This window comes from Anas platyrhynchos, chromosome 10 (assembly GCF_047663525.1).
Source record: "Anas platyrhynchos isolate ZD024472 breed Pekin duck chromosome 10, IASCAAS_PekinDuck_T2T, whole genome shotgun sequence".
NCBI classification, from domain to species: domain Eukaryota; kingdom Metazoa; phylum Chordata; class Aves; order Anseriformes; family Anatidae; genus Anas; species Anas platyrhynchos.
Window position 1 is genome coordinate 18261158 of NC_092596.1, and position 12011 is coordinate 18273168.

At 47.4% G+C, this 12011-nt stretch overlaps 1 long non-coding RNA gene across 8 annotated transcripts in view; it reads left to right on the plus strand.

Moving 5' to 3' along the window:
- The first annotated feature begins 1066 nt into the window (after nt 1-1066).
- LOC106016317 (uncharacterized) overlaps nt 1067-12011 on the plus strand; it is a 54716-nt gene continuing 43771 nt past the window's right edge. For all 8 annotated transcript variants that reach the window (XR_005268266.2, XR_005268261.2, XR_005268263.2 and 5 more), the window contains exons 1-4: nt 1067-1293; nt 2074-3806; nt 4791-4846; nt 7170-7293. This is a non-coding gene — a long non-coding RNA (uncharacterized lncRNA). The remainder of the gene's footprint in view (nt 1294-2073; nt 3807-4790; nt 4847-7169; nt 7294-12011) is intronic.

The window sequence follows — 12011 nt, forward strand, 5'->3', positions numbered from 1 at the left end:
GAATATTTTATAGTTCTTTGCTGGCAGAAAACGGTGAATTTTTAAGGGCTTATTTGTAAAACATGAATTTTGAGCTTTTAGGAAGAACCGTTTAGAGCAGGTGCTCATTCTAAGGGTTACGGGTAGCTGAGCAAGGCACAGTGCTGGCGCCGGGCAAGCTCACCTGCTATTGCAAAGCCACAATATCAGATGTCCACAACCATCTTCCTGCAGCTGTCCCCAAAACATGAATTTTAACTCCAGTTAACATTCTGCCTAACAAATCCCACTGACCACACATTGGTCCTGAATTGTTGATTTGTTTTTAGCAAGGAGGAATCTACTCAGTTGAGCACATATGATGGATGGGGAAGAATTTTTCAGAAAATGCTGTGTGGGAAGCGTTTCTCAAGGTGCCCTCACATGGGCTACAACTCTACCAGGGATGAGCAAACATGGGATAATGTTGTGGGATGCAACACTGCACGGTGTTTTCCCTGTAATGTAAATAGCTGCAGTATTGGAGATCATCACCTGCAGGTTTGGAAGCAGTTTGGGGCTAGTGTAACTCCAGTAGGAGTGTTTCCATCAGTGCTTTCCTCCTACAACACCTGCACCAGCTATGGGATTATTTCCCTGCCAGGCCAAGGCAGAGCCATGCTTTGACCTCCCTCCTGCTGCAGCCACCGCACCAGGGCTGGAAGTGCCCCAGCAGCGAGCTGGAGGCCCTGGCTGGAACTGCGGCGTACCCCCGGGGTCTAGCATTGCTAAGCACCATTTAAAAGCAGTAGCAGCAGCAGGAGCTCTGTATTCATAATGAAAAATTCTTCAGCAAGCAAAGCAGTGTAAGGAGATACAAGGGAGCCTGCCCAGTTGGGAGTCATTTGCAGATGGTTCTGGTTCATTTGTTGGCTGCTTTTTCTCTGTCTTCATCAACCACCACTTTCCTTGGCTTAGCAGCACACTCTGAGCACATTCTTAACTTTAAGCACCTGAGAAGTCCTATTGACTTCAATGGGGCGACTAATGTGCTTGATTAAAGGTAAGTACCTGCTTCAGTGCTCTGCTAAATCTGAGGTCTGGGAATAGAAATAAATGGAAGGATCTTGCCTGTGAAGGGGGGAACTTCTGGGGAAATATTTACTCCAGAGGTAGAAGAAGCAGTCCAAGGGAAATTTCCTCTCTACATCCTGATGTCTGCAGCAATCTTTCTTTGAGAAGTTATCCACACTGAACACGTGGCTCCAAATTGAGCTTGGACCGTTTACTCTGGTAGTTGCAGGAAGAGAAAATTTATTTCACTGCTGTGGCCTGGTATGTAAATGTAAGAAAACTACAAAAGTGAGTAACTGCCCTCTTGGGGGAAGGTGAAGAAGGCACTCTCCACTCTTTTAATCTTATATTAGGATTAATTTAAAGCTGGGAAATAGGAGTGCTGCAGAAAAACTGAGTTATGCTCCCGGCTTGCTGACTGACCTTGGTCCAGTACCTTTGCTTGACTCCCTGCATATCCTTCACGCCCCAGTTTCCCCATCTCTAAGGTGGGGATGACGATACAGGTCTCACTAGCAGAGTGCTGCACAATCTGTTGACAGCAAGTCCCTGTTTATAGTGGTAAGTGTGGTTATACAGGCTGCTGTTTCATGTTGGGAAGCAGTAGAAAGAGGCTTGAGTCTTGTAACTTGGGTCTCAGCTGCTCTGCCTGGGAGCCTGGCCCTCAGCTTTGTGTGGCAAATGTTCAGGCATCTCCAGGGTGCTTTGTAGGGGAGAGAAACAGGGTTTGCTGCTAGGAAAGCTAAAATCCCGGCCAGGCCAAGGGGAACCTCGCCAGCAAAACTTCTCACTGGTGCAAAGTGCCAGAGGCACAGAGCCCTGAGCTGCCACAGCTGCCACTCGGTCAGCTGGAGCCACAGCTCGAGGTCCCTTGCTGGGCCACCGCTGTACGTGCAACAGATGCTGTGCTTAATGGACTAGCAGTCTGCTGTGCTTTGGTAATCTTTTGTCTCTAATAGTGACGCCCGCTAATTATTAGTATTAATTATGTATGGAGTGGTGTTTTATAGGCAAACAGAAGACAAGTTTCCTCTCCCGTAGGACTCATAACCTAAAGTCAATGATGAGAGAATCAGAGCAGGCCCAACATGTTCTGGAGGATGAAGAAGCTGAGGAGAGCACAGGGAAGCAGAGGGAGGAAGAGGAAGGGCAGGAGGCCCATCTCGCCTTTCTGAGCACCAAGAACCTGGTGGGATGACCCCACTCACTACCAGAGCAGGGTGGCAGAGGTGAAGGCTGCTCTCCCTTATCTCCTTGCTGCAGGCCAGCTTCCTAATGCCCGGCACCACCTCAGAAGACCAGCTGATCCCAGCACAGACGGGGGGGATGCCAGGTGGGAACTTGGACGGTTGTATCGCTCTGCCCCACGGCAGCATCGAGGCTCTTTGAAAGCACTAAATGCTGGCAAGGGGCAGGACAGGACTAATGGGCTACTAGCCTCAGGGGACTAATGGGATGGCTAATAAGGACATGGATTTTGACATCGCAGAGCAAATAAGAATTGGCAGGCATTAACCTCAGACATGTCTGCTACCTAGACAAATCCAAGCCCCTCTGTCTTCGTTCTGTTTAGCATATTAATGTTTAATTCCATTAGCATCAGCAGCCGTGGCCGCCGTTCAGCCCAGGAGCTGCTTGGATGAGCCTCAGGAGGTGCCATTTTTGGAAGGGGACCCCGCAGCTGGCCGGGGGCCAGAGAGCCCTGCCCAGCTCCTCAGCCAGCAGCAGTCCCTACGCTGTGGCTGCAGCTCACAGCGTCTGCCTTTTGCTCACAGTCCCATGCTAATTCAGCATCAAACGCTGCTGCCCACTCCATGGGCTGCCTCTTTCCCAAAGCACTGCATCTGTGCTTTATTGCTGTTTGCGGGGGGTGATTTTCCCTCTCTCCTCTGCTTTCACCCCTTTCTCTTTCACTTTAAGGATGCAAATCCTTACTACCCTACTACATGCCTTCCAGGAGAAAGAAGGTGGCAGGGGCTGATTCCGGGCTGGAAATAGGATGGGGAAAGAGCTTCTCACAAAGAAATGAACCATGTTGATTCATCTTCTCCAGCCTCCCTGCTCTCCACTCCTTGCTAAGTGGTAGTGGCAGCAGCAGCATGGTGTGCAGCGGTGCATTTCCTTGCATTCAGCCCAGCAGCCCTGCACACCTCTGGAGAGAGGACTGATCTCAGGAGGACAGGAAAGAAGCAGTCCCGATGTCTGCTGCAATTCCTTTCAGAGCTTAGAAATCTAATCAGTGAGGTGGCATTCTATTTTTCTCTCCTTTCTCCCTTTAATTCTTTCCTTTAAACGAGATATTAAAAATAGGAAATATTAATTTGGCAGATGGTGCAATTGGGCTTTTGGCAGGAGAACGTACATTGTGCTGCGGAGTTGCAGACCTCTGTCTCCACACTGGAGCACTGAGTGATGCTCTGGCTCCTCTCCAGGCAGTGCCTTCCTCCAGCTCTGGGTGCTGGGAGAGCTGTCTGGGGCAGAGGGAGCTCCTGTGGCTCCTTCCTCCAGCTGCAGCCAAGGAGCTTTGATTTCTGTCAGTTCTAAGCTATCACCAAAGGGTGGAGAGCTCGTTTTTGCTTTAATTGTAGCCAGGTTTGATTGCAGTGGGAGCTGCACATGTGTAAGCACAGCACTATTTCTGCAGGGAGGTGGTTGAGACTTGGTTTGGAGTTTTAAGGGAAGAGAAGAGAAGGGAGCTCAGCTTAGCTCATGGGTGTCTTGGCTTTCTACAGCATGGGATGCACTGCTTGCTCTTTCAGAGGGGTCTGTGGGAGGTGAGTGTGACAGAGCTTGCTCCTAATGTATGTTAGGTAATGCATTTCTAATGGGACTGGTTTTACAGACTTCACTGGACACTCTATCTGTTCTCCTTTATCTACCTTTTTTTCATTAGTGTTATTGTTGGCCTCAGCTCCCACCCAAGATGCTTTTCTTTGCCTGAATTTTCAGAAACACTACAGAATCAAATTTCCCCTAAATTTTCTCTGCTGGAGCTTTGGGCCAATCCTGCAATTTCACCAAGGGCAAAATAAACCCTAATTAATCCCTGCATCTATGTAGCATCCCTTTTGCCTATCTGTAGCCTCCTGTTATTTAGCACATCTCTCCCCCTGCTGCATTCCTCTAGCCCGTGCTGTCTGAGTCTCCTCTGACCAACCTCATTTCTCAGGGCTGCAACTCCTCTGGCCTCGGCAGACCCCTGGGAATGAGACTGAACAAAAGCAGCGTCAGGTCTCACGCTTGCGGTTCATTTTTCACACGTACACAAAGATTTTGTTTTTCAAGTCTTCTGGCATTTTTGTTGTTCTTTGAACTCCTTCCAACTTGTCTGTCTTTGTTACGACGTGATGTCCAGATCTGGGCATGCTGCTCCAAACAGCAGCCTGACGAGTGCTGTGAAGAGTGGAATAATTACCTTGCTGGGCTGCAGCAGCCTGATGTTATTGACTTCTGTTCAATCGATCATCCCCCCAGACCGCTCTCTGTTGTATAGCTGTTTGGCCAGATATCTCCATACAGCCTGTGTCCTTTTGTTTATTCCTTCCTATGTGTTAATCTTCTGCATTTGTCCTGCTGAATCTCTTCGTATTGATTGCAGGCCACTTCTTTAATTTATCAAGCTCGTATTGTATTTTATTTCTGTCCTGCGTATTATTTGCCACCCTCCCACCTTGGTAAAATGTTCAGATTTGATTAGCATACTCCTGGTCCAGTCTCCAAGTTGTTAATAAAACTATTGAATTGTATTGACCTTGCAGGGCACTCTGTAGGACCCCACTTAACATTTCTATCCACCGGGCCCTGAACTGTTGAGGTATGCATGCATCTATTTTTAATCAGCTGCACGTCTTTGTTCTTGTATTTCATCTTATTTATGCTATGTAAAGAGCCGCATGATGTTTTGATTAATAAAAATGATGATCCGTGTAGCTCCAGCCATCTGCCTGAGGATCTGCCCAGTGATAGATATGGTATCTGACACGATGGTCTCTGAGCCCTTGTCTGTAGATGAGCTGCCGATACCAGTGGGTAGGATTTGTGTGAAGACCGAAGTTAAAATAACATATCAGTCAAAAAACCCCTCCAAGGCCTGGATCCTGTAACAAGACCCCCCCCTTCCCCAGAGTTCTCCCACCCACTGCCCTGGGCAGGCTGGGGGCTTTGATGAGTGAAATTGTGGTTGTGTTTGGCAGCCCCAGGGAAGAGTATCAGCACACGACTTACTCAGAGTCCTGACTTGGATCAATCATGAGCGCAGAGCTGGGAAGGCACTGAAGGGCAGTTTCTTGGAGGGGGGGGGGGGGGGGGGGGAGAGAAAAAATAAAATCCAGGTATTCCTCGGGCTCTGCCTGGTCCTCCCCATGGCATCCTAGGCTGGCTATGTGTGCAAGTGGGCAGCTTGCCGAGGCTGTGCCAAGTCTGCATTTGCTGACAAGGCTGGTTCCTAGAGCCAGGGGATAACCTGATAGATGAGGTCCCCACCCTGGGTGGGTGGCACATCTCACCCTTCCTCTGGCTTTTCCAGCACCTCTGTAGTCTCGCTTTGCATCCAGACACTCTGCCCCTCAAAAAAAGCTTATGTTTAGCAGCTTTTCCTCACCCTGTCAGTGATAGAAGCTGCTTTTAAGAAAAAGGAGAGGTGATGGAGGAAAAAAAAATCTCACTTATTCATTTGCATGCTTCTGATGGCCAGACCCAGCCTGTATGTTTCACACTGCTGCTTTAGGTGATTGCTGCTTGCCAGCTCTGCGTGCTGCTAAATTTTCCATGCTGAGAGAGGTCCCTAAGGCTGATGCTTGCTGGGGGTGGACCCCTCAGTTTTGGTTCTGACTGACATTACAGGTTCCTGGCTGGAAAACATCAGCCAGTCCGATGACCGCTGACAGGTAAACGTTCATAATGCAGGAGAAAAGCTCTAATCAAAAGGAACCCCACTGATCTGAGGGCATTTTAGGTAAGATGGGGCTGAATTTCAATGGCAAGCTTTGTCCTGGGTGGGGTTTGGCTAAACCAAACCATGCCATGCCATCTTTTGTTTTTTTTGGTGGATACCTCCCCTGTGTGCTGCATTAAATGCCCTTTAATTTCATCAAATGCTGATGATAAACGGCAGCTGATATGTGATTACCCTGATTTCCCTGTGCCCTTTCTAATTCCCCCTCTGAGATCTTGGGGACTGCCATGGGGGTCTCTTGCACCATAATGTTCTCCCTGTCCCTGCTGGTGAGCATGGTTGTGCTGGGTATTTGCTTATTTGTGGGTTCTCTGCACACCGGTGTGCTTTCCTCTGCCTATGACAGCTGCTTTTCCTGTTAACTGTTATTGAATTACACAAGCCTCTTAATTGTCTCCTTTTCCTGAAAGACTAAATCAAAGCAACTCTTTAGTTTATTAGTCTCTTCGCTGTCTGTCAGAACTGACTTTTTGTGACTGAGCCTGTGTCAGGTGATGTTCCTCCTCCACTCTCTGTGAGTGGCTCTGGAGGAATTCACCTTTCTGTGATGCTTTTTTGCCTCAAAATTGCTTTTGGGGAGACCATGTGGTCCGCAGTGAGATTTGCTCCTGTTTGCATGAAGAGCTGGCAGGGATCAGCCCCGGGGAGGGGAATGGGTGGCCTGTGTTGTCCTGTCCCATCCTGTCCTGCATTGCTGGTGGACAACGGTTTCCAAAAGTGCTTGGACAAAGTCTGGTCCGCTGGGCAGAAGTACCTCTCCCCACGACCTCCAGGCAGATCGCCTCCTGGCTTATGCTGTCGCTGGCATCTTCTGCATGTCCCTCATGCCTGTGCTCATCTGAATGGTTCAGCATCTCTCTGGATGGAGCACATTGCCTCCTGTCTGGGCCCCTTGTATTGATGGCTGGGTTCAGCTTTCCCCACAGACAAGTAGTTAGTGGGCCCAGGAACACAGACTGGTGGAGATAACCGAGGGCCCAAACAAGTTGGCTGCACCAGCCCACCTCCTCTGGGGCAGCCATGCTTCAGGGAACCAACGGCTACTACCAGTAAAACAATGAAGGAAGTAAAAGCCAGAGAGATTTGTTAAGGGCTAAACACTATTAATGAGCCAAATGCTGTTTTACATCGTGTAAGAGCAGTCTCTTCACACTCTGATTTTCTTCTATGGGACTCCCTACAGAATACAGCAGTGATCACAGTGCTTTTGAATGAGGCTGCTGGATGCTCTAGATCTGCTTACATCAGACCCCATCTGCCATGATCACATGCTGGTCCTGACCAACAGTGAGAGCAGAGGCATGAAGGTAAGAAACACAGCTCCCACCTAACATTTTGCCTTGCTGTTCAAGTAGTATTTCTGGCACTTATGATGATTGATCTCTGGAGCTGTACACCCCTGGAAGAGGGTTCCCTGCCTATCTTGGTTGTAGCAGGAGTACAGCTGCAACCGAGAAAGAGTGGCAGAATCCAGCCCACAAAAGCTGACATATGCTAGGAAACATCTACTGCCTTACCATGTGGATCCAAAAATTATTCCTACAAGGTGCAGAGTTACATTGATTGTATTACTGGATTATCAAATGATTAAAGCCATTAACAATCCACTCTTGAGCAATCAACGTAACAATGTTTAGTTGCCTTGCAGTAACAATTAAAAGATGAAGCAATTTGCAATAATTAGGTAGTATCTGGAAAAAGTAGTCCTCATTAAGAGAAGTTAAAAGGACTTTTTTGTATGGTTGAGATGAACCTAGCAGGCCAATTTCCCCCTTTGTCACCCTCTCTTCTTCCCCCCTGCATTTAAGGAAAACAATCTGTTCTTGTTTAGCCTTCCCTTTTGGAAAAGATCAAAGGGGATTTGATGTCTGGATGTCTCGCTTCATGGGCAGGGGGTGTCTCAGGACCCAGTGTTGGGAGCTGCTTTTCACAGGGAAGCTGTCCTGAGTCATAGGGCCATTTTGCTGCCTGGTGAGATTTCGGTCAATGGCACCGAAGTCTCAACAGTTCCCCCAGCAGGGGAGATTCTTGGCAGTGAGCCTTTATTCAGGCATGCTTGTGCTAGCGATGGCTAAAGGCACTGGTCCAGCGTCATGTCCTAGGGAAGACAACAGTGCACCCTGCTGTAGTACCCAAATTTGCACTTGAGGTCATCCTTACCTTGGCTATTTAGCCCTGGGCCATTCCTCACCTGAGGTGTTTTACAGGTTGCTGTTTTTGTTGGCTCACAAGACCTCTCCTGAAGGTGAGACAAAAAAGTAGATGTGCCCCTGTCCTGAGCCCAGTCTCCAACCAATGTACAAGGTCAATATTCCTTTGTGTTTAGTGTCATCAGCTGTAGGAGAGCAGAGAAAAAAGGCTGCAGGATGTGCTTTTTAGCACAAGGTCTGTAAGAAACCCAGGCACACAAGTCTTGGTCTCTGTGTAGGAAAGTCAAAAACTAATCTGGTTTCTGTCTGTGGAAGTGAGTAACCATTGAAGAAGTGTACTGAGCATCTTCCAGTAAAAGGCATGAAATCCATAGATCATGTGGGGATGGGTATGTTACTTCACTGAAAAATAACCTCCTTGGTGACAGTCCCATCACTCTGTCTGGACGGTTCTGCTCTAGAATGCTGACAGATTTTCCACCTAGAGGTATGAGTGGAGACACTTAAGACAATAAGTAATTAAAGAAATTGGGAACTTGCTAATACTTTGGGATTCCTTTTTCTGCACTCACAGAATGTGCAGGGCCGGGATTTCTTCTGGCTTGCAGCAGGCAGGGCTTTGGTTTTCTGCACCATCCAAATGGCAGCCAGTCTGTGGCCTCCAAGCCATACAGGGCCACGTGTGTCCCTGGAGAAATGCCATCCATCTCCACATGGAGTTTACAACTATACTGATGGTGCTCAGGAGATCACAGATGAAGTGGAAATGGCACAAGTTCAGAAAACCAGCTTGGGAAAGAGCATGTACAAATATAGTTGCCCCATTCTCCTGCAAGGTCCTGAAACAGAAAAATGCCACATGTGGTGGCCTCCACCACACTTGGAGTCTATGTTGCATTCAGAATTAACAGAGAACTAGACTATGTGATTCCCAACACCATGTACAGGCTCTAGAGAGAATATGGTGAGGGGGAAGGGCCTGGATTGCCACTGGTGATGCAGCACCAGTATGTCCTCCTCGGCTGTGTCCATATGGAGTACCATCTGGTGGCAGGATGCAGGCTGTGCCTTCGCGCTTCCCTGGAACACGCAGCTGCTGGGACGCGCATTGCCATTCGAGGCACAAAAATTAGAAATTATATCAGATACTGTAAAGTTGTCATGAACGATATGAACTGATAGGAGCCGATGTTCTTTAGCAAACTACTGCTGTCATGAATAGAAAATGAGAATGGATTGAGCTACATTAGTACTGTGAGAGTAAATCATCTGCAGTTTCTGGAATATTTAGAAATACGAGGATACCCTGAAGGTATCCTCTGCTGATGGGGAGACTGGAGTGAAAAATGCATTTAGTAGTGGGTAGACAGAACAGACATAGTTGCTATGATTATTTATGTAGTCCTCAAGACCAGAACTGCATTTGAAATAAATGATCGCAAGTACCTCCGACAAGAGGACTTAGGTTCTTTAAACTCAGGTGGCACTCCTGTACATATTGCCTGTAGCCTTTTTGACCTTCAGTGTCTGGCTGTAACAGGGCTGACACCAAACTGAAATCATTCCACATTCACCTTTGGTGTGATACGTGTGGGTCAGACAGGTTTGTTCTCATGTGCAATGAAACATGACTGTGGATTACAATGCAGGTGTAACAGCAAGGATGTGACTCCATACATCATTGTCATTAATCGATGTTGGGCACTGCTTGGATACATCATCTATTTTGTGCCTGACACCCATGCAAGCCGGATGCTCTCAACAAGGATCAAAGCTGGGGGGGTCCACGGTATTCCTGGGGCTGGAAGGAGCCATTGGGTCAGGCTCAGTCCGTGCGCTGACACCAAATCTCAGGGAAGAGATGGAGGCAGCCTGGCCAGAGATGCTGTCCTGTGGTTTGAACACAGCTGCTGCGTGGTCTGTGCTGCTCTGGAGCTGGCCGGGAACTCTCACACCTGGGTGGCACACATGGTGACTTCTGCTCAGTGGGAGCCTTGGCTTGAGTAAGAAGGGGTGGGAAGGAAAAGTACTAAATCTTTTCTTGGTGCTTCTCTTGATAGTTATTTGGGATTTTTTAAAGAATACTTCCAGTTGCATCTGGTGGTGGAAAAATGCCTTTTCCATCTCAGTGGGATCTCAGCCCTCCCTGGTGCCACCTGTTGAGGTGTCTGAGGGATTCTGTGTGCCCAGTAATGTGGAGAGTGCTGGCACTGCAGTCTGTTGGGTGCTGGCCAACTCTGCATGCAGCTGCATTGCCTTGTGGCAATGGCTGGTGGGCTGAGACCTAGCTGCAAGGCTGTTGCTCAGCATGTGGCTGCAGCAGGAGCCCCTGGGTGCTGGACCCAGGGCCTGTGGTCCACTGGGCACTGAGAGGATTGCGCTGATGCTGCTTTGACTTGGGCTCAGGAGGGGTAACTTGGGAACCTGAGTGTTGCAAATGCCTGTGATGAAATAATGTTTGTCTCAGTCTGTATTTATGTCCCAGGCTTGATATTCAGGCTGCTTTCCAGAGTAATGGACTCTGCCAAAATAATTTATTCCTGATTCCAGCACTGTGCATGCATCTTTCTGCCTTTTATTCACAAATAAAAGTTATGTGGAATGTTGTCTTGCAAGAACAGAAATATATTTAGTGATTCAGGTAGTGTTATAAAGCGTGAAAATGAAGCTCATGTTGTCAGTCAGGGCTATGCTGAGATGTATTTATATCTTTGGTCATAATTTCCTTGCTTTAAAATACCTGGTTCTGGGTTTGAATTTGCACAGGAAAGCAATTGCACTTTAAAGCATCTCTCTTATGTTTCTTTTTTAAGAAAAACTGTGTATATGCATGTATGTATACATAATGTATACTTTATAATATCTATTTATCTATCTATAATAGATTTAAACCAAATGTGCTGTCAGTGCAAGACAAAGCCTCAGACTTTGCTGAATTTGTTAGGAATTTTTCAAAGTCTGAGTCTGTCATACAAGTACCACATTGAAAATGCTTATTAGTGCTGAGGTTTTTATTATAATATCTAGACATCCTGTTGTACTGGACAGTGCACAGCAGCTTCAAGCAGCTGCAAATTAATATAAAAAAAAAGATATTCTTGTTTTGGAGACAGTGAAAAATTATATATTTTCTACCATCCAGGCAATTTGAAGCAGCATAAAAAGTTGAACCTCTGTCACTGAGTCTCCTTCCAGCACAGTAGATACACGCCTATCCCACCTCTTGTCTGTCTCAAAGGTTTCCAAATGTTTTTATGTCCTGAGCTCAGCTTGGCACAGTTTTATGGTACTTTTATGCCAATCTTGAAAGCAGTAATTATATAATTTCTTGCAAAATCACCCATAGGGGAAGATTATACAGTTCCTCACTCTGATTGCTGTTGCAGTTAGATCTCCTGGAATGCCTTTCAGATGGCTGCACAAGCCCCTGACTGTAGCCAGATTGATGTATTGTGCTTCACACAGGTCATCGCCTACTGTCATAAAGACCACCAGAATTCTGGCTCCACCCCTATGTGTGTTTTGCCCAGAAAAGCCAAATGCATAACTGTTCTCTCAGCCAAGGAAAAGTCCAAGTCATGGTATCTGGTGTGCTGTCCAGACCAGGTGAGGTTCCCTGGCTGGTGGCTTGTCATAAATTCTCATCAAGGCTTATGTTGCTGTGATGGTGAGTAGTTGGGGGTCACCAAAAGATGGGTGTGTTCCTGACTACTTGATCATATTTACTTTTGAACAAATTTCTGGTTGCAATGGCAGCTGCTCAGCAGTGCAGTAAGTGGGGAATTAATTAGCTGTGTACTTTTCTGAGGGAGTTACTCTGCTGATGCCCTGGGCACTGCAGTGACAGCACGCCTTCTCGAAACATCGGGGTCAGC